At 36.4% G+C, this 24,309-nt stretch overlaps 1 protein-coding gene across 1 annotated transcript in view; it reads right to left on the reverse strand.

The window, feature by feature from the left end:
- LOC128027289 (teneurin-2) overlaps positions 1 to 24,309 on the reverse strand; it is a 410,843-nt gene that overhangs the window by 95,338 nt on the left and 291,196 nt on the right. The window lies entirely within an intron of this gene.

Here is a 24,309-nt window from a genome sequence, read left to right on the forward strand (position 1 = left end):
AAAAAGTGCTCAAAAATATATGTATTTAGGAAGTAAATGGTCAATTTTTATGTCATTTTGATGAAGGATTATGAAAACTTTTTTCTCTTCAGAACAACATGTACTGATAAAATGTGTTCATGTATTAAGAAAGTAAATAGGGGCAATTTTGATTTCACGTTGACCTTAAACATAACAGTCCCCTGTGATTTTCATGCCGCACAATGTGCTCATAAAACAATTCCCATAAAATGAGCTCAGTGTTTCTCATAAAAGCAAGCTACGGGGTCACAAACAAAATTTACGGCACAAGTTATATGTACTCATAAATGCATGCAAAATGTATGCGCTCACACCTGTGCATAGATAATGAGGCCATGCTCAAAATGACATCACCTGCTGCATGCATTGACAACGTACAAACAAAGTAAATAGTTGGAGTTTTCATGTACACGTGTGTGCGTTTGTGAGTTATGGAGTGCTTGGACTGCAGAACAGCAGACAGGAAGTGCTGCTCGCAGCAATTTTTTTATTTATTTTGTCCAGTAAAACTCTAAAACACGCTGGGAGCACTGCATGAGCACATTCGCACTCAAACACAGTCGACTTCATCACTGTAATACAGATATTTCAGATGTGATTTCCCATCAGGATCTTGTAATAGAACCATATACGTGCTCTATATGACAATAAAGAGCCTGCAGTTATGAAGTGCATGGAACTTTTTTCATTGAGAGCAAATGCATGAGAGGGAGCTGCGGAGAGTCATTAGTTTTAAATGCATCTGAGCACCTGAGTAATTGCCATGACATTGGAGATAAAATTGCTAAAGTTTTTTTTTTTTTTTTTTTTTTTTAAAGAAGCGTGTGAAGTCAGTCCTCAGAAAGGCGGAGGAATTAGGAGGCTATTACCTGCCTTTATTTCTCCTAGAAAAAGACAGCATTGAGGGAAAAGACAGTGCTCGCTACAATCATTCATGCCACACTGTGAGATGTCTTATCAGTAAAGATCAGTAAGATTCATATCAGTAAAACTAAAATGACAATGTATTGACCACCGTTTTAATTGGGATCAAATGAGGATTGTGCACTTTCTGTCTTTCAAGAGTAGCTTTAACTTCAAAAAAGCTGAATGGTACACAAACAGATTATCACGCACATACACATAGCTCCACTTTCATCTTCCTTTCATCGCATCAACCCCTGAATGCCTGTTAGCAGGAATGGGAAAGGATGAAGAGGTGATTTTGTAGAAGACCTTGAATGCAGAAAGTGTATGAGCACAGCTGACTCAACTTCCCTCTTCAACGCTCGTCCTCCTTCTCCCCATGACTCCTTTGTGAGTACAGTATGCGGTCATTCAGGGATATTGAGTCGAGGTTGCTGGCTGTGCCTTGTGTTATTGATTTGGTTCAGTGCTGCCCTGTGCCAGAAACACACCTCCATTCACACACATAACACAGGGATCACTGCACTAAACTTATTTGATATATATATATATATATATATATATATATATATATATATATATATATATATATATATATATATATATATATATATATATATATATATATATGTATATCATATGTCGTTGCTGAATGAAAGTTTTTTTTTTTTTCATTTGTTTCTAACAAAACTGACTTTGAAACTGTAAAGTCTAAATATTATTAAAAACTGTCCACATGATTGCTTAAAGTCCTTTTCTTGTCTTTTCTTACGTCTGACCTCATGATCTGTGGAAGAGGGAAGAATATTATATATAAACAAATACAGAGAGCTGATTGGATTGCTTGTTAAGCAGACCCCAGGGACATGGTCGGGGGCTGTTAAATAATAAAGAGAGAGATGAGGAAGGATATGTTTACAGTCAGCATTTCACGAAAGCATCTATGCTACACACATCTGAGAACAAGTGAATAGGAAGAAACAACGAGAGAGAGAGAGAGAGAGAGAGAGAGAGATACAGGGTTCTTCACTAATGCACAGAGGAGATGAATCAACACTGAAAAGCTCAGCGAATATGCAGATGAAAGAGCGAGAGGTTAAGTGTGCTGCTGGCTGATTAGCTTGACTTCTAAAGAGACGGATGGAGAATCCAGCTATAAAAATACTGCATATGGGTATCTGAGGACAGAAGAGCAGCTGGAATTCTGGGAGGCTGCTCTTCTCAAACAGTAGATAGAAGCAGTGTGGATGGACAATGAGTCATTTTCTCTCAACAAAAACTGAGAATAATATTTGTTATGTTTCAATTAATATTTAAAACAGTTCAGAGGCAAACTGTTTATTGCCATTGAACTCGTTTTAACAAGCACATAATATTCATCACACAAAACCATGAAAGCATTTTCAATGGACCATCTCTTCAGTAATGAGAGTATTTATGGCACTGGACAAGAGAAGCCTGTGTGTGTGTGTGTGTGTGTGTGTGTTGGGGTTATTACATTTTTAAATCACTTTAATTACAAAAAAAGTTACTTGTATTAGGTGGCCAAAAGCAATTATAAGAGACTTAATCTTTTTTGCAATTAGGCTCAGGGGCATTTTTTAACTATTGTAATTTATTTTTGCTACATTTCTATAAAGGTCAGTATAAATTGTGTTATTAGAACAAAGGCTCGTTAGAAGGGGGCTGGTTGGGGGGGTGCTGTTCCTCTAGATGATTCTTCTCATTTTCCGTCCTTCCTAAATAATTCCCTTTATCTCTCTGGGAGAGCATGTGCTACTGTGGATCTGTCGGACTGGAACGCTGATTTAACCTTGAATGTCCCTGAAAGGTTTAGCCCATCATTTTTTTTAAATACTTTATTCTATTTGATTTCCTGAAGAGTATACACTTTGTGGTACTTTTGAAAACATTGCACTGGTAGCCGCGCGATATACAGCAAAATGCAAATGAAGTGTAAAAATAAATTACCAGTAATAAAAAAAAAACGTAAAAAAAAAAAAGTTTTTATATAAAACAATGTATTATATATGTATTATATATATATATATTTTTTTTTTTTTTTTTTTTTTTGAGTAATGGATATATATATATATATATATATATATATATATATATATATATATATATATATATATATATTTTTTTTTTTTTTTTTTTTTTTTTTGAGTAATGGATATATATATATACATATATATATATATATATTTTTTTTTTTGTTTTTGAGTAATGGATATATATATATATATATATATATATATATATATATATATATATATTTTTTTTTTTTTTTTTTTTTTTTTTTTTGAGTAATGGATACTGGCTGAATGTCCAGGAATAACTTACATTTTGAAATAAACAACAGTTTAATATACAATAACAATTCTTAATATTAGAATTATTGCTATATTAAACAAATGCAGCCTTGGGTTAGCATAAGAGGCTTCTTTCGAAAACATTCAAAAGCTTTCGGATCTCTGACTAGAAGCCACACTGGCCGGTCTCCTAGAGCTAAAAGAGTTATCAGCCATACTTTGGGTTCAGTCTCTTGTTATCCAGCATTTCTCCACCGCTGTTGCTTTTGGCTTCACTCCATTTTAACAAAACTCGATTTGCAAAAGTTCGTGGACGGACTACATGAAAGTGCATTGTGATGCTTGGTTTCACACAGCTCATAATTCATAAATTTAAGCCGTGAAAACCGTGCCTTGTTTTTTTTATTGCTGCCGAGTCAAAATTTTCCATCACTTGTTGGAGCCTCTGGGTAAGTGCACTGAGAAAATTATATTATTTAATGTAATACCATTATGAGAAAATTATTTCTGTAGATTCACGGATTATGAGACAGAAGTAGACATGCCGCTGAGTGAAGCAGTCCTGTCGGCAAACTCTCACGAATACACTCAAAGATGTACCCTAATACTGTGACCCGGGTCTAGCTAGCACATGGGGTGCGGCACAATATCTCTCCACCCATCTGGCTGGTGAAGAGACGGTGAGCCAAAGAGGACAAAAAGCTCAGGAATAGACAGCTGGAGCCCAGTCAGATGGAAAGTGACAAATTACCACCCCAATGAGAGCCATTCATCATTTCTCCCAAACTCTCTCCCTCCCTCTATTTTCATCAACAATGCACCTACACGTTTAGCTCAACCGTCATCCAACACCTGCACTCAAACATGCTGTAGATGGGGAGGAAAAGGAGGCGCATTAGACCTCAGAAAATAAGAAATGCAACACATAGTTTATCTAACAAGTGTGTGAGAGGAAATGAGAACAGAGAAAATTAGGATGGAAAACAGATGCAAAATAAGCAGAGTTAGTAAACCGCATGATAATGTCACCTCGCTCTCTCTCTCTATGAAAAAAAAAAGAATAATAAATTGAAATAAAATAATTTAATTTTAAATTTAATAAATTTCAAGATAAAGTGATTATAAATATAATTCATTATATACTGAAATTATCATCAAAGCCTAGTATAAGCCTAGTATTCTTATCAAAAATGCAAAAATTACAATTCTGACATTATTTAATAACTCTCCTGTCATTTTAAACCTTTAAATGAATTGTGCTTTGTAATCGCAGTAATAAATTATACTTTAAAATATATTTAAATAGAAACAAGTTTTATATATATATATATATATATATATATATATATATATATATATATATATATATATATATATATACACACACACATATATATATATATACACACACATATATATATATATATATATATATATATATATATATATATACACACATATATATATATATATATATATATATATATATATACACACACATATATATATATATATATATATATATATATATATATATACACACATATATATATATATATATATATATATATATATATATATATATATATACACACACACACACACATATATATATATATATATATATATATATATATATATATATATTTATATATATATATACATATACATATATATATATGTGTGTGTGTGTGTGTGTGTGTGTGTGTGTGTGTGTATAAAAGGCGGACTGTCTCTTTAAAAGTGCAGAGTTCCATCATATGACACACACTGAAATCAGTCCATTTCAGTTTCCATAGAGTGCATCCACCTATGTAATGCAGCTCACTATGTTTGGAATAGAGCTAAATATGGGAAAGGTGTCAGGAACCTGAGAGACAGCGACGTGAATCTCTCATGTGATCCAGGGCAGGAGGCCATCTTATGCCCACTGCCGCTAAGATGGCCACTGCTTGTCCCGTGTCTGTCTGTGCCAGAGAATTTTGAGGGCAGAATGTCTGGATGCTCTGTGATTGGCTCCATTTTCTCATTCTGATATTGTCTTGTCAACTAAGCTTAGTCAGGCCTGTTAAATCACTAATGCCCATTTCACACCACTAGCCAATGCTAATGGCAGAGCACACACACACATACACATACTGGCATGATCTAAATCCCATCATCCTGGTTTATTCAGCTGAAAATATCAAAGCATAGAACTTACTGTAAGCTTTCCACAATTAAGAAAGTTAGCTTTTCTCATCTTAAAAGTGACTTTACGTTTATGTTTCACCCCTACAAAAACCCTTTGATGTTGAACTTCAAGCCCGAATTCTCCTCTAGCTCAGAGCTCCTTCATAATCCTGCTCAGTTTTGTCTGTCTGAGAATGACTTCAGGAAATGCAAGTCAAATCTTTGAGCGTGAGGGGACAGAATGCAGTACTGAGACAAACCTCCTCACTTTAATGGTGGATCAGCCAAAAGACTGAACTTTAATGGATCTGGCAAGTCCAGGTGTGTGAGGGCCACTGCAGCATCTCTTTTGTTATTATTCTTTGCAACATACTTTACTTTGTGTCCATCACAGTAAAGCTGCTCTTAGAAACCCCTAAGTGCCCATGAGCCTGAACAAAAGCCATGAGAAACTTTCAGTTTCATCTTGCACTTATGCACTTGCTGCAATCAACCATAAAATAATAAATTCAAGATATGCCATGTTATGTGTGTCAGTTTTGTTACTGTGAACTCAAACTAAAACTATATTCTTTTTCTGAAAATAAAAGGGTGAAATATCCATATAAATATAAGATGTGAAAACTCAAACTTAAATGAAAAAGACAAATGCTGCCTTGACAAAAATGACAAAAACGAAACTAAAAACTAAAATATAACTTAAAGTTACTAAAAACATAAAATATAAAAGCACATAGCAACATAGTTCTTAAATTGAAAAATACATAAATAAATACAACTAAACATGTAAAAATAAAATCTAATTTTAAATATAAATGCATTTTAATAGTAGATAAATAAGACAAAATAACAATAGTACAATATTTTTAAGCTGAAGTAAGAATTTCTGGGTAAACCATTCCTTTAAATACACTTCTGTTTGTTTTTTGTTTTTTTGTCAGTATCCTAAATGCTCTATAATGATAGCAATTCATCATCTATTGCTCATCTACAACACTGTGCTTATTTACTGTTTGGGTCGTGTACTGCAGTGCTTTACGCAGGACACTGCACTTTGATTCATGATCAGTGACTAAAACACGTCCTCAACCCATCGCAGGTTTCAGTGTGTCCTTCTCCGCCAGATCATGATGCTATGAGCATGTGCATTGAGGACAGTGAATTCAGTGCTGTCACACACACACACACACACACACACACACACACACACTGTCAATTAGGCTCAGGCCTCTGTCTGCTCTCTGCACGCCATTTCCATATAAATTACATCCACGTTGTCTTTCTGGATTGATGACACTGTTATGGATTCCACACGTTTTAACTTACAGAAGAGAGAAGGAATAAATAAGCGCCATCACTCAACAGCCCCACCTGTGAGCCCATAGACACACTGATACATGCACTTGTACAGTCTCCTAAAAATCTGCTTAATATTTTAACCCTTAGGGGACTAAGCCCTTTTTGGTCCGTTTTCTCTATTTTTACATTTCGGCTTATAAACCATATGTAATGAGGATGGACCACCATGTATTTGGTATCAATGGATTCAGAAGACCCTAAGCTACCATAAGCATGCATGCAATATGTCTATAAAGGAAGTATGAGTGAAAAATTGTACAATAAACTAGAGAATTTCAAAGACGAAAATTAGATTTTTGTCATTTATTACTGAAAATCCTACCTCACACAACAATAGTTAAAAGTTTTTGACCCAAAAATATATTTTTCAAACTCTTTGCTTGACAGAAATGGGTTAATGTTCAATCAAATGTGTAAAGAACAATTAAATAATTAACTTTATTTACAAACAGTCCTAGGCGTTTTTTTTTATTTTTGGGACTAAGCCCTTTTTGGTCTGTTTTCTCTATTTTTATATTTGGGCTTATAAATCATATGTAAAGGAGATGAAACACCCTGTGTTTGGTATCTATGGATTCAGAAGACCCTAAGCTACCATAAGCATGCATGCAATATGTTTATATAAAGGAAGTATGAGTGAAAAATTTTACAATAAACTAGAGAATTTCAAAAACGAAAATTAGATTTTTGTCATTTATTACTGAAAAACACACAATATAGAACAGTTTTTGAACAAAGAAAATATATTTTTTCAAACTCTTTGCTTGACAGAAATGTGTTATTGTTTAATCAAATGTGTAAAGAACAATTCAATAATTAACTTTTTTAAAAAACAGTCCTAGGCATGCCAGTGAGCAAAGCAAGGCCTCTCCAAGCCTTTCCAGTAATTATTCCAGAGTTTGTTCTGCCGTAAATCTTTTACTGCTTGCCATTTTGATAAAACAATTCTGTAATAATGCTGTATCTCTCTCGAATTTATCTCTTTGTGCTCGCTAACACTCCGATTGCTTTCTGCTTTCTCCACGTGATGCTGATTCTCCGATCGCTCGAATTTAGCTCTTTGTGCTCGCTAATACTCCGATCGCTCTCTGTAACACTCCGATCGCGTTCTGCTTTCTCCACCCTGATGCTGATTCTCTGAACGCTTATTGATTACATGTCTTTTACTACAGTCCAGCCAGCTTTTACAAGGCTACAGCAGAGCTACAGAGTCCTCTGAATCGCTAGAAGACATAACCTTCCTCTGATTGGGTTAGAAAAAGACTCCTCCCAGCGGCAATTTTTCCATTGGCTGTTGCTTGTTGAATCTGCCTAGCACAATCGTTTTCATTGGCCTGTTTACGCAGTGGTATTGCGCAATAAGGGAAGTGTTTAATATACAAACTGGACACCGCTGTTTTCAGCGGAATCTGAGGAAGACGGCAAAAAAAAAAACGCATCTCTCTAGCATTAATAGTTTTTGAGATAACTACACATTTGTAAAAGTATGCCATTTTGGGCGGTACCGCACAATCCGTCCCCAGAGGGTTAACCTGGAACAATGATATCTGGCCTTGCAAAACATTGCATCATGAAAAATATTAGCAAAATATAAGACAAACAGGACAACCATCTGTGTCCTTGTTCAGCACAATCAAGGTCCTATAACCCAGACATTCACCCCTCACAGTTTTTATTTTTTTTTTAAGCAGCAATTAAAAAAAAGAAAGAAAAAAAGTGTACTTCACACACTATAAGTGTTGAGTTTGTTGACTTTAAAAATGACTACATAACTATACTGTAAAATCACTGAAAATATATTATTATTTAGTACCACTAATATCATTGTTAATTGTATACTAATAAAAGTAATAATAATGCAATTTAATATAATATATGCATTTAAATTTTCTCTCTTTTGGAAAATCCAATCAAAAATATGAATGACTCATCCTGCACTGCACATATTTTCTGCCCAATCAAATGCTTTTATAACAATTTCACACCCCCTTAAAATCACCATGTAACCAATCAACATCATGCATTTTGGTTATTTAGAACTTTGGTATATCCATCTTACACTTCCTGTTTTAAGAGGAAATGCATAAAAAACAGGAAATAAAATTGCATTCATCAAGAGATTTCAGGTTTAATGCAGCCAAGAAGCAGAGTAAGTTGAGCTACATTTTAAATGGGAGAGATATTGCTATAAAGCAAGAAGAACACACCAATGCTTGTCGTTTTACTCCCAGAACAAGTCCTACAATATTCATAAAAAGCTTTTTGGCAACCACACACATCCGTAAGCAATGCTACACTTATTTATTTACAAGGCTAGAAAAAAAAAAAAAAAAAAACCTCTAAAACACTACATTAAAAAGTAATATGTACTCCGACATCATGAGGACATGCCGTCAACCCCATTCGTCCCATGGAAAATAAACTTTTCTGCTGACACACACACTAACATTTTGCTTTAAGGAAGAAGTTCATGAGACGATGAGCTGACACACACACGCAGAAGCTTCAGGGCCAAACTGAAGAGTAGAGTCGCAGATATGAGGCTACTTTGGCTAGGGTAAATGCAGAAGTGATGTCACTGCCTCTTAGTGTCTTCGTCACCGTCTGTTCTTTTGCCTAGGATTAACTTTATACCTGTTGCCGGAGATTGCAGGGCTCTTAACACATCATCCAAAGAGTCAGCATTCAAAACTATGTAGATATGCACTTCCTAAAGGACGAATCAGTGTTTTCAGGCCAGTAAAATAATAGGATAAATAACAGAACAGATTAGGAGAAATCTAGCATTAGGTCCCCTGCTCACCAATGGATCTTCTGTGAATGGGTGCCATCAGAATGAGAGTCCAAATAGTTGATTGGCTAGACTAGACAACAGAAGAATGTCATATTATGGATAGAGGATTTGCAATAGTTTGTTAAAACATCTTAACAATTAATTTGTTTATCACACACACACATATTTTCACATCATAAGCTGTTAATTGATGGACTGGAGTTGTGTGGATTACTTGTGGATTATTGTGATGTTTTTATTAGGTGTTTGGATTCTCATTCTGACGGCACCCATTCACTGCAGAGGATTCATTGGTAAGCAAGTGATGTTATGCTAAATTTCTCAAAATCTGTTTTGAAGAAGAAACAAACTCATTTACATATTGGATGTCAACAAATCCAAAGCTAAGCACAATGATATAAACAAAGCAATTACAAGAAGACCAATCTAAAGGCTGGAATACACAACATGCCTTTTAAAATCTGAACAGGCATCATACACTTTCTGACTTTGTAAATTGTTAGAGAGGAAAAACTGGGCAATACAAATTAAATGACTGAGGATCATACATTTCTCACAAAGTTAGCACACATCAAACTAAAATCCTCCACAAAACAGAGTATGAATGGAGTCATGAACAGCAGGTTCTGTTCACTCAACTGTTCGGTCTGAAAGTATATAAATTGCCAATTATATTATGACTCTGTGACTGATAAAAAGCAAATCTATTTTTAGCAATAAAGCGCAGAAGAAGAAAAAAAAATCTGCCTTCCCATCCTCTCCTCTTTCATAGTGTGGTCTTTGGAAATATCTCACCTGTACTGAAGATCAAAGTGTTCAGAATAAATAAATAAGTAAATTTCTCTCTACATAAGATAACAGCCACAAAACCACTAAATCACAACTATAACTCTTGCCTTGTTTGTTTGTATTTTTTATTTAACGTCACTCACTCATGTTACACTTCAGATTTTGAAGTTTTTTTTTAAGTTTTTTTTTGAGAAAACAAAATTTATGTGTGGTATATACCAATAATTCACGCAACAATTAAAATTCTGTCATCAGAAGATACTTTGAAGAATGTTGGTAAACAAGCAGTCAATGGCTACCGGCAACTGTTTGGTTACCAACATTCTTGAGTATCTTCTTTCTTGTGTTCACCAGAACAGCTTTAAGTGTTATAAAAATGAAAATAATAATGTTTCTAAAAACATCTACATATCAATTTATATGTATACAGTACATTTGTTTTATAATTATCTTTTATTTGTTATTGTTATTTCTTTATATATATATATATTCCATTATAAACCCTCATAAAATGTGCGTTGGGAAAAACCAACAAACTACAATAGTCTCCACTGTCATTAACAAAAGAACAAAGGCAAAGACAATAGAAGAAAGATTCTGACTGCATCTTACATAGTTTGAATGTGTTTCAATATTACTTTATTATGCTGGTAATGTGCTTGTAATTTGGTGGAAACTATGGTTATTTTTTGTTAGGGTCATGCACACATCTCATTTCTCTTAAGTGCGAACAACAGATGCAAATGAGAAGTATTTATAGACGTGACAAGGCCGTGTGTGAGAGTCAGAATGGGGTGTTTTTCTACCTCTCTCTCTCTCTCTCTCTCACACACACACACACACACCCACTCAGGGGCTGTGATCTGAAGTGCTACTATGAGGTAAATTCATCAGCCCTTTGCATCAGCTGACCCTGAGGAGAGAGTGTGTCCCTGCGCTCGAGTGTTTGGATGAACCCTAAACACCTGATGCAACGCTCATGTGTAATACCTGACATTACATCACACATACTTACTGTACAGCCATAAACCACGACATCAAACAAATGATACCGGGAATTATAAATGAAATCATAATCGACACACATCGCTCTTTCTTTCTAGTTCTTTACTAAATCATTTAAGATGAAGGAGAGTCTGTGCTTTCTATGAGCTGAAAATGAGATTTTTAATTACTGCATGACCTGAGGTATATTAGCAACATATTAATGTGCGTCATTAACCCAGTGGTAACTAACCCCGTCAGCTCATTAACTACATGTGATTGGACCTGAGTGAGCACAGGCGAAGATCCAGCTCTCATCACAACCACCTGTGATGATAGCACACATCCGCTAATTAGAGACCTCTGAACATGCACACTCTGTTATCTTGTGGCCAGAAGAGCAAATACACAAGGTCTTTATGAAGAGAGAAGATTTTCTTCAAGAGTCATTACTTGAAGAAAAACATATGCAGTTTTTAGACAACAATTATGTTTTATCACACAACATTGCAAATAAGTTGTTGCACAAGTGTGATTTTTGCTTTTATATTTTTAAATGTTTCATGAATAATTCATGAAGTAAATTTATCTGTAAACATACTAAACATATGATTTTTTTTAATCGAAATATTAAAGTAACTATTTAAGAAACTAAGTGTCTTTATGCGCATCAAGGCTGCTATACTTAACACAAAAAAAAAATATATATATATATATATATATAATAAAAAACGTGTTTCTATTTAAATATATTTTTACACATCATTTATTACTGTGATTACAAAGCTGAATTCTCAGTATCATTACTCCAGTCTTCAAACATGATTTCTTCTGTAGAAATCACTGTCATGTTATAAATATTTGGTGTTCAAGTAACATTTCTAATTCTCCGTGCTGTAAATAGATGATGAATAAAAACATAATTTAGTTCATTTAGCATCAAGTTAATGGATCATTAGTTAATTAAAAACAAAAATAATATTGCTGACCTAAGTAGTATATGATAAACCTTTAAAGGTGTGAAATGTCCATTATAGCATAATATAATATAATTTTGTGTTAAGAAAGTTTTAAATGTATTATTCTTTTTAGCATTGTAAGGCATTAAAAATAAGTTTATAATTATACATCATATTTAAAGGCTTAATAAAAAGTATTTTCAAACACGCATTTTTATCTACATGCATCCTTATGAAATAAGGTCTAATATAGGAAATACGGTCTAATTTAGATAATATATTGTCTAATAATACAAAGAAGTGGGTGTTACACACACAAACAAACAGACAATTGTTCTGTAAATGCCATTCTAAACACACACAGGTTCATGGGAATGCCTATGTACCCACATATTCATGCTCTCTCTCTTTTTAACTCTCTCTCACACACACACATCGTGAGCAGATGGCTGTGTACATTAGTAGATAGGCTGCTTAATAAATGCACCTGCACACCTGATCTCTCTACAATATATGGAGTCATTCTGAACAGCTTTCGTTTCAGAATAAACGCACAAGAGACCGCATTTAACCTTGCGAAAGCCAAACAGGGTAGAACTCAATAAGCCTCCCACAATTCATCCTCAGAAACTCACTCTCCGACTGACCTAACAATCAATACATCTACAGAGTGTTTCACCAAAATCAATTCTGTGACCATATAGAAATAATCCTACAGTCCGAGACCATATCTGAAGTAAAGAGTGCCTTACCTTCTCCGGTCTCCATACTGCAGCAGTCAGCTTTATTTCACCCGTCCATGACAGGAGGACAACACGTCTGTCAGAATGTCTGTCTCATTGATTCATTTACTCTAGGAGACACACTTACAGTCTCACTGTGCTTCTGTCAGTGTCCCACTTCCACAGAGACTTCGGCTAAGAGTGAGGAGCTAGGAACTCCCTCTCTCTCTCTCTCCTCCCTCCTCCTCTCTTGGGTCCAGTTCCTGCATGTAGTGCCATTAGTAAAGGGTCTCTGTAGAGGCAGGCGGACTCTTTTTATCTGCTTTTGGAAGATGCCAGTCACATCGTGTTTGTGAGGACTTATGAGGGGTTTTCAAAATGCCTTTCTTATTTCTGTCTTTTTTTTTGCAGGCTCAACATCTTATTTTCACATTAGGCTTCTTCTTCCCATGTGCCTGCATCCATCTCTCTGAGGAGGGAAGTTGTGAGGACAAGCATCACATTCACACCCGGCTATGACCTGATGTAGCAGGAAAGGCTATGAGAGCACTTAAGAGAGCCGTTGTTTGAGAGCTTAGGAGGTATAGACACCATACATTAAACAGAGTGAGTGTGAGGCCTGAGTGAAGACGAGACGGACAATAATGTCCTGGAAGTTCACCACAAAAGCTCTTCAGGTTCATTCCGCCTGGTTGCATCCTCAGACGGCACACCCACTGACCGCCCACAGCCCGTCCACTGACCGTCTGATGCATACTAAACACACATTTGAAGGCACTTTCTGGTTTCTGCAGATTTTAATTTAATCTGCCTGGAAACAAGTGTCATATTTACTAGGTACCAGGTTGGTAAAATTAGTGCTTTTAAAATACTCCTGGATTTGCCAAGTTTGACCAAATTAGTGACAACCAATAATTTATATTAAATCATATGTGTGAAAAGTGACGTGAAGCTAAGAATGTTGTCTCATACTTGGACATTTGATTTGTGCTTAGCATTTAACCCATCCAAATGCACCCACTGTGAGAAGTGAAAACACACTCCCCCATAAACACAAACTATGGAGCCCAGGGAGCAGTTGGGGGTTCGGTGTCTTGCTCAAGGGTCTCACCTCAGTCGTGATACTGAGAGTGGAAGAGAGCGCTGTACATTCACTCACCCTACAATCTCTGGTGGTACCAACTCGAACCCGCAATCTTTGGGTTACAACTCTTGGTCCCACTTTATATTAAGTGGCCTTAACTACTATGTACTTACATCAAAAAAGAAGTACAATGTACTTAGTGTTCATACTGTATTGCAAAACACTGCTGCTAATGAGGTGGGATTGGTTAGGGACAGATTTGGTGGTATGGTAATTCATGACTGAAAACATTTTGTAACATGATTTTAATGTACCCGTATACGGGACGGGGTGACATTTAACAGGTTAAAAACATGTACACAATAAGTGTTTTGTACCAAATGATTAATTTGGTTGTATGTATATAGCAGTTAAGGCCACCTTAATATAAAGTTGGACCGAAGTCTCTAACCATTAGGCCATGACTGCCCTGCAAACATCTGAGTTTATAAGTGTTGAAAAGACTGCAAATTTGGTGTGGAGACAGCCATACCATTATTTCAATTCTGAAAAAAATAAATAAAATAAAATAAAATAAAATAAAATAAAATAAATAATATATATATATATATATATATATATATATATATATATATATATATATATATATATATATATATTTATTTATTATTGGATTGGCTTACTATAGTAGTAGTAGTAGTAGTAGTAGTAGTAGTAATAATAATAATAAATATATTATTATTTTATACATGATTTTTAGCTTAAACTTGTTTTTATTATTATTGATCAATATAATAACAACAATAATACATTATTATTATTATTTTATTATTATAAATATTATTAAAAATTGGTCTATTGTAATTTGATTATTATTATTTATTATAATCTAATTTAAATACTTGTATCACGTGTATCAACTGACACAGACAGCGTTTAATATGACATTTGCATATCATGTGATTTATCTCTATATTTGCCAAACACTATTATATCAATTTTATATATTTTCCACAGTGGTATACTATATTATTATATCAAGATAATCTGATTATTCCCATCTCTAAACAGCACATAAAACCAAAACAAACTGTGGTTGTTTGCTTTTGTCAGTCAGACGCTCTCTTCCTATCTAAGTGGGCACTTCTTGGTGGGAATAAACTCTTGTGTGGACCAGACCTCATGTTGTTCAGTCATGCTCTTTCTACACCGCATTCAGCCTCACACTGACTCCGAAGCGAGTCATGCTAACAGAGAAGGAAGTTGTTTTTCAAATCAACCCACATGATGATATTCAGCTAGGGAAGGTTTGAAAAGAATGAGTGCTTTCTCTGCCGATCGCTGCACAACGGTAGCAGAATGACAGGATCTTGACATCTTTCCAGGGCTTGCCAAATATCTCCCCCCGTGTGCCCGCATCTCTGCATCCTTCATTGTGCATAAATGTGTGTTTGGGCATGCATGTGTGTGAACCGAGGAGGGAGGGGGCACTTAATTGGCATTCCCTTGTGCAAGGCTGGCAGTATAAAATCAGTGGGATGCCTCTACCTTCATTAGGGTGCGCTGATGATCCAGCTGCAAGTTGCAGAACAGGCGTATTACGCCCCATCTCTTCTGTTCTTTTCACCGTTTCCCCTTTTGTCCTCATTCTCAGTCTTTAATTTTTCCATGTGCACCTCAAAGCATAAGTATAGCTCTATATAAGACAACAAGAATACTTCCAGCTGGTGCAGTCAACCAAAAGTTGCTTCCAGCTAAATCAACAAAGGGACTTCTGTACACGTCACCAACCTCCTCTTCCCACCTTAGCCCCCTTTGCTAGCACTTTCTGCTCCCGGTGCCAGAATTCCAGCACCCAGCTGGAGGAAACATAGAAAAATGTGTCCAATTATGATACAGCATGCCCAAACTCTGCTAATTAGCGCTAATTCATTGACAAATGGATTCTTCTTTGAATAGCCCTCCACTCAGGCTCAGCTGGATTCACCACAGTAATATACAGATTGCCTTAAAGCAGCTTATAATGAAACTATGAGCTGCATCTCAATATGGCAAAGTCAGTTCAGACCAAGCCACTTCCACAATGCCGCCAATGAAAATGATTGATAAGACTAGGAAGAAATACGAGAATAAAAAAAGAAATGAAGACAAGTGGAAAAATAGGAAAATATAAGGAGATGAAAGCCATCTGAGGAGTTTTGGGACAAGCACCTAGAAAAAGAAAAAGGACGTTTAGCGTTGGTAGACAATCACGCTGTGTGAGTCAGTGGAAGAGTGGATTGGATGGCGGGATGTGCACATGCTAATTACTGCCTGACACAATGGCAAATACAAATGAAGTTGAAATTGAGCTCCAACCCTACATGTGATTGTGACGTCAAAAACTACACACAGTGAAACACTGAGGAAGACAAACAGAATTTTGAGGTAAACAAAGTCTGTGCAGACACCAAGCTAGAGTCAAGCTATCATTTAGAGAGATCTGTATTTTTACTAGAAGAAAAACATTCAGTGCTTTTGAATGAGTACAAACTTGAACAGATTAACTTACACAAAAAAAAAAAAAAAAAAAAATTAATTGAAGTAGAAAAACAATCTGCTTCTATGTACATCCAAAAACGAATTCACTAGAAAACTGCCCAATGGTATATGAGGACCATTCAGGTAAGTTTGTTAAAACTATTCTCTCAGTGTTTGGTCATGCCACACCACTACCTGCCAGAAAAAGTAGTGAAGAAAGTGTGAGCCCAATAACAGCTCGAAACTTGTGTTAGGAAAAGGTGCAACGCACCTGTGGAGAATTATATAACTTAATGCTCATTTTCCATTCAATACTCTCCGTCAGTCGGTCTGAATCTTCCCTTTCCTTCTTCATGCTTATGTAGGCTCTGGTTCACATTTCTCTATCATCTCTTTCTCTCTTCCATCAACATTAGTCATCGTAATAGTCTAATACTGCTCCTAATGACAATGTCAATACTTATAGCATTATAAGGGGAATGGACATGCGGATGGGAGAGGTGGATGTATTCCCATGCGTCTCTCTCTCTCTCTGTAGAGAATGCAGTCATGACTGGTTAGCACCCAGCTCTGCACACTCACAGAAGGGAGCCAAGCAGAAAATTGTTTTGTACCTAATTTTACTTTTTTACATTTACAGTTTTAATGCAAGAAAAACATAGCCTAAGTTTTGCATTTGATTATAAAATGTTCATAAAACACGCATCTGGCTCTCTCATTATGCTGGCTCTATTACACCATCCTCCCGTCTGTGGCTTTAATCAGAATGTTTGGAAGCAGAGCAGTCACAGCAACTACGCCAGACGTCTCAACCTCATCTGTGGGGCCCTAACGTATGGCTGCAAGCGGGGCTCCGGCAAACACAAACAACCCAATGTCTCTTATTTTTTTTTAAGTTTGGTCACTTTATGGGACTTTTGTATGGGAGTGGGAGACAATCAGAGCAGAACAGAGACGTGTTATCTACACAAGCACAGACAGACACACATGAACGGCCGCCTTATATATGTCAGCGATATCGTCAGTCGCTCTCGTCTCTGGCTGACTGCGGGAAGAGGTTCTGCATCGAGCTTCGCTCTCTTGGCGGACGCGATGAGAGGAACCATGCCGACACTGACGTTAATTAACCTCGCAGGGCCTCACAACAATTAAAATACTAATTAATAAAGTAAACAATCCAGATACAAACAGGGAGATTTTACTGAGTCCACTAGTGGATCTCACCTAACATAGACCATAACATGGACCTAACATAGACCATTTCAAAGCGACAATGAAACGCGACAGATCTTTTCTTACATGCTGTAAAATACATGTGGACGGAGTGAAACGGATTATCGAAAAAGAAAAAATGTTGAGGAATTTGGTAGAGACATTTTAGATCTATAATATGCATTTACAAAATAAACAGTGAACTTTCACTTCAAGCTGACCTCACAGGTCACCATAGACGTATGAGGTATGGTCTCCCTGAAAAAAATTGGGATTTTCTGGTCTTAGCTGGATCTAACTGGTCTAGCTGGTCTTTTAGTGTGGTCAAGCTTGTTTTTCCAATCAGTCAACCAGCTAGTCTTCCAATCCAATCCAGTTTGACCAGACATTTGGTTTATCATTCCAGATTAACTGATTGATTGATTAAACTCTTGTTTTACAAACACATCAAACTGAATATACTGGGCTTATGTGGAAGATTCAGGTTTGAATCTGGCTCACGTTATACACTTTCCATATAATCTTCTTTCATAATTTCTTAAAAAAAAAAAAAAAAGAAGTGCTCTGTGGTGCTCAAATGGCGATGCTGGTTTGAATCTAGCTTACATCATACCCTTATCCAGTTTCTTTTTTCCTTACCTCAAAAAACAAAACAACAACAACATTAAAACACACTTTTTCTTTTCATTTTTTTGCTTGCTGGACCTCCACTTCACCACCTTCACCTCCTCAGGTTCTCTCAGCCTTCATTTCCCGTTCTCTTTCATCCCATCTGTCCTCTCCCCTACATCTGCTTTCCTTTCTCGTTTCCTCTCCGTCTGCTTGTGTCCTCTGTACCATTTCCTATCAGTGTGAGGTGTAGGCGCCATCGTAGGAACCTGATCAGCACTATATCAGCTCCCTCTCACATCGAGGCACACACTGTGAAAAACGCACACACCGGCTCAGTGCCTTATTTCAGCACTCCCACCCTCTCTTTTCCTCACCTTACAAAAAAGACACATTCTGCAGGAAAGGTCACATAATTAGCGCACAAGCTAATGGTGAAACACTCTTTTAAAACACAGGCACACACAAAGACAGACTCGACTCTTAGAGTTGGAACGTATCTCTGGATTCATGAGTTTGTGTGCTTTGAAGACACAGATCCTCATGTTTTGTCTCTGTCAGCACAGAGAGTGATTTTACAAACGCAGTACAGCTGAGCTAATCTCTCTCGGTTTCCCTTTCTTCAACGTTTTCTGCTCTCTCTCCCTCTCTTGGCTCTTCTTGCTGAGCTTCTTGTTTCTTCTTTACGCGGGTTGAGGGATATTTTGTGCTTACTGACTCACTGCCTTTCTGCTGAGGTCTAAGGCAGCGTTTCTGTGCAGCGATCTCCCGCCGTGAATCGCAGCCCTTCTCATTGTGAACAATTTCCCAACCGTGACTCGCCCAGACTCGCATCCATCCATGCCCTGACTCCACAGCTCCACGCTTAATATCTCGCCAGCTGTTTTGATGGCGAGCACCGCCTCTAAAAGAGCTCCATTTTAAAATAAACAGTAGATGAATGGGAGTCATTAGCCATGCTAAGCTAATGGAGGAGAACTCATCCTGTCCTCTCCTGCGTTAATAGCCTGGGCGTCTTTTACAGAGAGAGGGCCAGAGTCTCTCTCAGGACCCATACTGCTTAATGAACTATAACCCCCTGCGCCTCAGAAAACACAAAGCTCTTTGGATTAGTGTGCATCTCAGCAGCAATGGAAATTAGCTGGTTTTGTGTTCAACTCAAGGTTTTCATATGCTTCCAAGGAAGTGCACGCACGTCACCAGGTACTGCAATGAAAGGGTAAATCATCTGGAAAGAAGCGTGTTCTACTTTCTAAAACATTTTTTTTTTTTTTTCGGTCCTGGATGCTGGTTGGTCAATATGGCATTCCAGTCATGCTAAAACACACAGTATAATAATTGTTACTAAGCTAAACGGAAGCACACCGACTGCTGACCTTAGATTAATCACTATATCTTCAAGGATTCTACTTAATAAATTTGCTTAATATCATAGAAACCATAGATATGAATAAGATTAAGTAGAGAAGAAGCCCTTTTTGAGTGGAAGTCAATGGAGAAGATGCCCTGACTGATGCCAAACTGTGTTTGCGTAGAAACTGTTTCATGTATAAAATATAAAATAAATGTATATATTTAATATTCCATGCTTGTGTCTCATTTGTCAGTTTATATATATATATATATATATATAATTAGTTTTTTTTAAGGTTTAGTAATTTATTAGTTTTTTTTATTTATTATTACAATAATTAATGCTTTATATCAGTTTCAGTCGTTTTCGTTTTTTAAAGGTTTGTTTAAGGTTTTTTAACAACAGCTTTTTTTTTTTTAACGAATAGAAAGTATAAACAAACAAACCTCACAACACACCGTGCCAGTTAAATTAGACAAATTGTTGACTATGAAAAGATAGTCTGACTCTATTCTGTCTGGCCTGTGGTCCAGTACTGCTGGTTAATAGAGACCAGAGAGAAGGGAAGCTGCTCTAAATGTTCTCATGCTCATTGTGTCTGTGTTGTGAGTCTATAAAGAAGCTGCCACTCTTCATTAGTGTTCGTTTGGCTGTAGAAGACCTTCTCTGTCCCTGTCTCTATCATGTCTTGTCTCTCTCTTGCTCATTGCTATACCCATCTGCAGTCTCCGAAAGGAATAAGGGATTCTTTAGTCACACAGGGTCTCTGTCTCTCTCTCTCTTTGTCCTACAACAGATATATATATATATATATATATATTTTTATAAATATTAATAATAATTGAAGATTACAGTCATGCAACCCACAATGAATACCTTTATCTTTGGTCCTATAATATATATGAGTGTCAGCATCACCCTAAATGAATTTTAAGAGTCTTATCATTCACATGGACTATTTTCTATTAGTGCAAAGGAGATTTATAGCTTAAAGTCATTGTTAACAGAGAGAGAGTGAGAGAGATGGATATTCATAGAAAAAAAGGCCTGAAAAAAGAGTGGACAGACAGGCAGAGAGAGATTTTGCTCTTTGTCAGACACACTTAAAGGGATTTGGAATCTGGAATGATGCGGCATTCCCATCTCAACCAATGACTGCTCTAAGACACTAAACACACACAAATACGCTCGAGCAAATCTCTTATCCATGGCATGTGCATTCAAAAATATTTAATATACTTGCTAAGTATATTTAATATACTTGCTATAGTAAGCAACACGGTCAGTTATTTTTATGACACCGCAATGCTAATGTTGGGAGCAATATTATACAACACTGAATGACACCAAACACAGATGCGTGCAAACAAACAACTGCATGCATGCATGCATACATATATAACAAGCGATGACTCCAGCAAATGACACACTCTCCCAAGCGTATGCAATGTACGAATGTGTATGCAGCAATCCTGTGTGTGATTCTTAGTGACATACAGTAAAAGAATTGGATTACTGCCTCTCTCACTCTTTCTATCTCTCTCTCACTCACTCTTGACGAGGATGGCTGGGGAATAATCCTATTAGGGCGATACTATGGGCTGCTGAGCATCCTTTTTCTCCTGCAATTACAAACCGCCAGAGACACACGAGAGCCCATTGCTTTCACAGCTTGTCCCATCCATCATCTGTTTAGATCTTCAGCGAGGCCCACCGCTTCCAGCTTTGTTTGGGTTTGCACGGCCTTCTCACTGCGCCATAAGCGAAAATGAGTCTACCTTTATAAAATCTATGTGTAATACATGAGTGATTATGTATGCCAAGAAAATGAGGAGATGGATCAGGATTTTAAAGCACACCGAGCTGTTAACACACAAATTGAACTTCAAGTTGAAGTGCATACTTTTTAAATACTTTCTTCAAAACAAACATAAATGCATGCAAACAAACAACTGCATGCATGCATGCATATAGAACAAGCGATGTTTTGATACGCAGACACTTCTATCAGTAAGCTGTTCAAAAGCTAATTTCACTGAAATGTGTTAACACTCAGATATGACGTGAAAGTGAAAGTGAAGTGACATTCAGCCAAGTATGGTGACCCATACTCAGAATTTGTGCTCTGCATTTAACCCATCCGAAATGCACACACACAGAGCAGTGAACACACACACACTGTGAACACACACCCGGAGCAGTGGGCAGCCATTTATGCTGCAGAGCCCGGGGAGCAGTTGGGGGGTTCGATGTCTTGCTCAAGGGCACCTAAGTCGTGGTATTGAAGGTGGAGAGAGAACTGCTCATGCACTACCACCACCCACAATTCCGTCCGGCCCGAGACTAGAACTCACAACCCTTCGATTGGGAGTCCAACCCTCTAACCATTAGGCCACAACTTCCACAATTTCAGCATCAACAATCTGACATACCCTCTCAACCAATGGTGTGAATTGGGGGCGGGGCTACACATTTGATCAATGAATGATAAATGGTATTTAAACAGTATTTTAAAAACCTAATTAAAACAGTATTATTTTCGCACCTCTGCTTGGTTATTAGTTATTTTTGTGATTATGGATGACATGTTTAACTTTTTAAGTTTTAACTTTAAAGAAACAACACTAAGTAACTCAAAAATCACAAAATAGCAAAAAATAAATAAATGTAATTACAATATATATATATATATATATATATATATATATATATATATATATATATATATATATATATATATATATATATATATTATAAAACATAAAAAAACTAAAAGCTATTTCAAAATAATACAGCACAAAAACAGTACATAAGTAAGTAAACAAATAAATAAGTAATGTTGAAAAAAAAAAACAATGGGAAAACTAAATTATGACTGTTTGGTAAAATTAAAAATAGAACAATATATATTTTTTAAGTATAACACTGTTGAGAACCATTAATTAATGATCAGTAAATGTACATTTAAATATTTATATTTCTTTAATTTGTGATCGACATCCTTATTCATATTTTAATATACAGTACAAAATCAAAATAAATAATAATTACTAATTAAAGCGCTTTTAAAGTGTTCCAAGACCATAATGTAACTGCAAAAAGAGGCTAGAATTAAACTCAAACTTCCTGCAATTACTGGGTTCTACTTTCCATTCAGAGCACCAGCAGGTGCAGCCGTGCACAATATAAGTCCAGATCAAATTGGTAAGATATAATTGGACAGAAATGTTTTCGTTAACGAACACTCTTAAGCACTCGCGCACACATACAAACACACTGGCAGTGTGAGAGCGTGTGTGAGAGAGCTGGGTGACATTGAGAGGTGCAAGACTGCAGTGCTGATGAGATGAGACGTGATATGCCCTCACCAGCGGTGGCACTTTAATTAAAACCCCCAGCCACAGCTACCCCACATCGTTACAGAGAGAAGAGATAGAGACAACAATAATGCTCACAAGAAATGGTGAGAGGCACTGTATTCCCTCCCTATAATCAGGCAGACAAGGACGAGGTCATTGTGTTCACAGTCCACATGAGTTTGAGCACGACTTTCACTTTCTGTTCTCATAGAGACGGCAGCGCTGATCCAGGTAATGAACTGAATGGTGCATGGCTTTTTAGGCTGGGAAGGATGCCGATGTTTGACAACACCTGCTTGAGGTTGTCTATGGTTATGTATCATTATTAAAAGAAGAGGTTGGAGCTGTGACCTAGTGGTTGGCCAGTGTGTTCCAGCTGTGGTGCTCATGTGGGAAATGGAGGTTTAAGTCTTGCATATATATTTTTTTAGGGGGTCAAAATGTTTAACTGCAACCGTGTCATTACATCCTGTTTGGCGATACCATTGGTAACGTCCTTGCATGGAAACCAGCACACGTGTCCCGCAGGAGCAGGGGGGAGAAATTCAAATTCAATCACTGCAACAATGTCCGTCAATTTCTCGCAGTCCCCTTGCTAAGTCCCGCCACATCCTAAAAACCCACATTCTGGAGGAAAAAAAGAAGCTGACAGGAGTACAGGGAGCGTTGTAGATAACTAAAATAACTTCCACTCAGTAAAAATCTGGATGAGTAAAAACTCCCTTCAGATTACAGAAATAAGGAAAGCTCCCTATATGTTTATGAACCTCGATAAAATGACACATAGTTAATGCCTTTTCGTCTTGATATCCCCCGAGTGAATCCTTCTCAGTATGAAATATTACAACTGCTTATATTTACTGAGAATCACAAGATTTTATGTGTGTAGACAATATTTAAATATTTAAATGTATATTATTTTGAATCCATATTCAACTGCACAAAATGACTGGGATGAAAAAAAGTGCAAGACAAGACAAGTTTAACATGCTTAAGCTTAAATGGGACCACTGTAAAACACGGTTAAATGTGTAAACCCAATGTTTTACATGCACTAACAATGAACAATACTTTTCAAACATTTATTTATTCTTGGTAATTGTTATAAAATTGTAAAAAAAAAAAAAAAAAAAAAAAAAAAAAATAATAA

The sequence above is a fragment of the Carassius gibelio genome, chromosome A14, assembly GCF_023724105.1.
Source record: "Carassius gibelio isolate Cgi1373 ecotype wild population from Czech Republic chromosome A14, carGib1.2-hapl.c, whole genome shotgun sequence".
NCBI lineage: Eukaryota > Metazoa > Chordata > Actinopteri > Cypriniformes > Cyprinidae > Carassius > Carassius gibelio.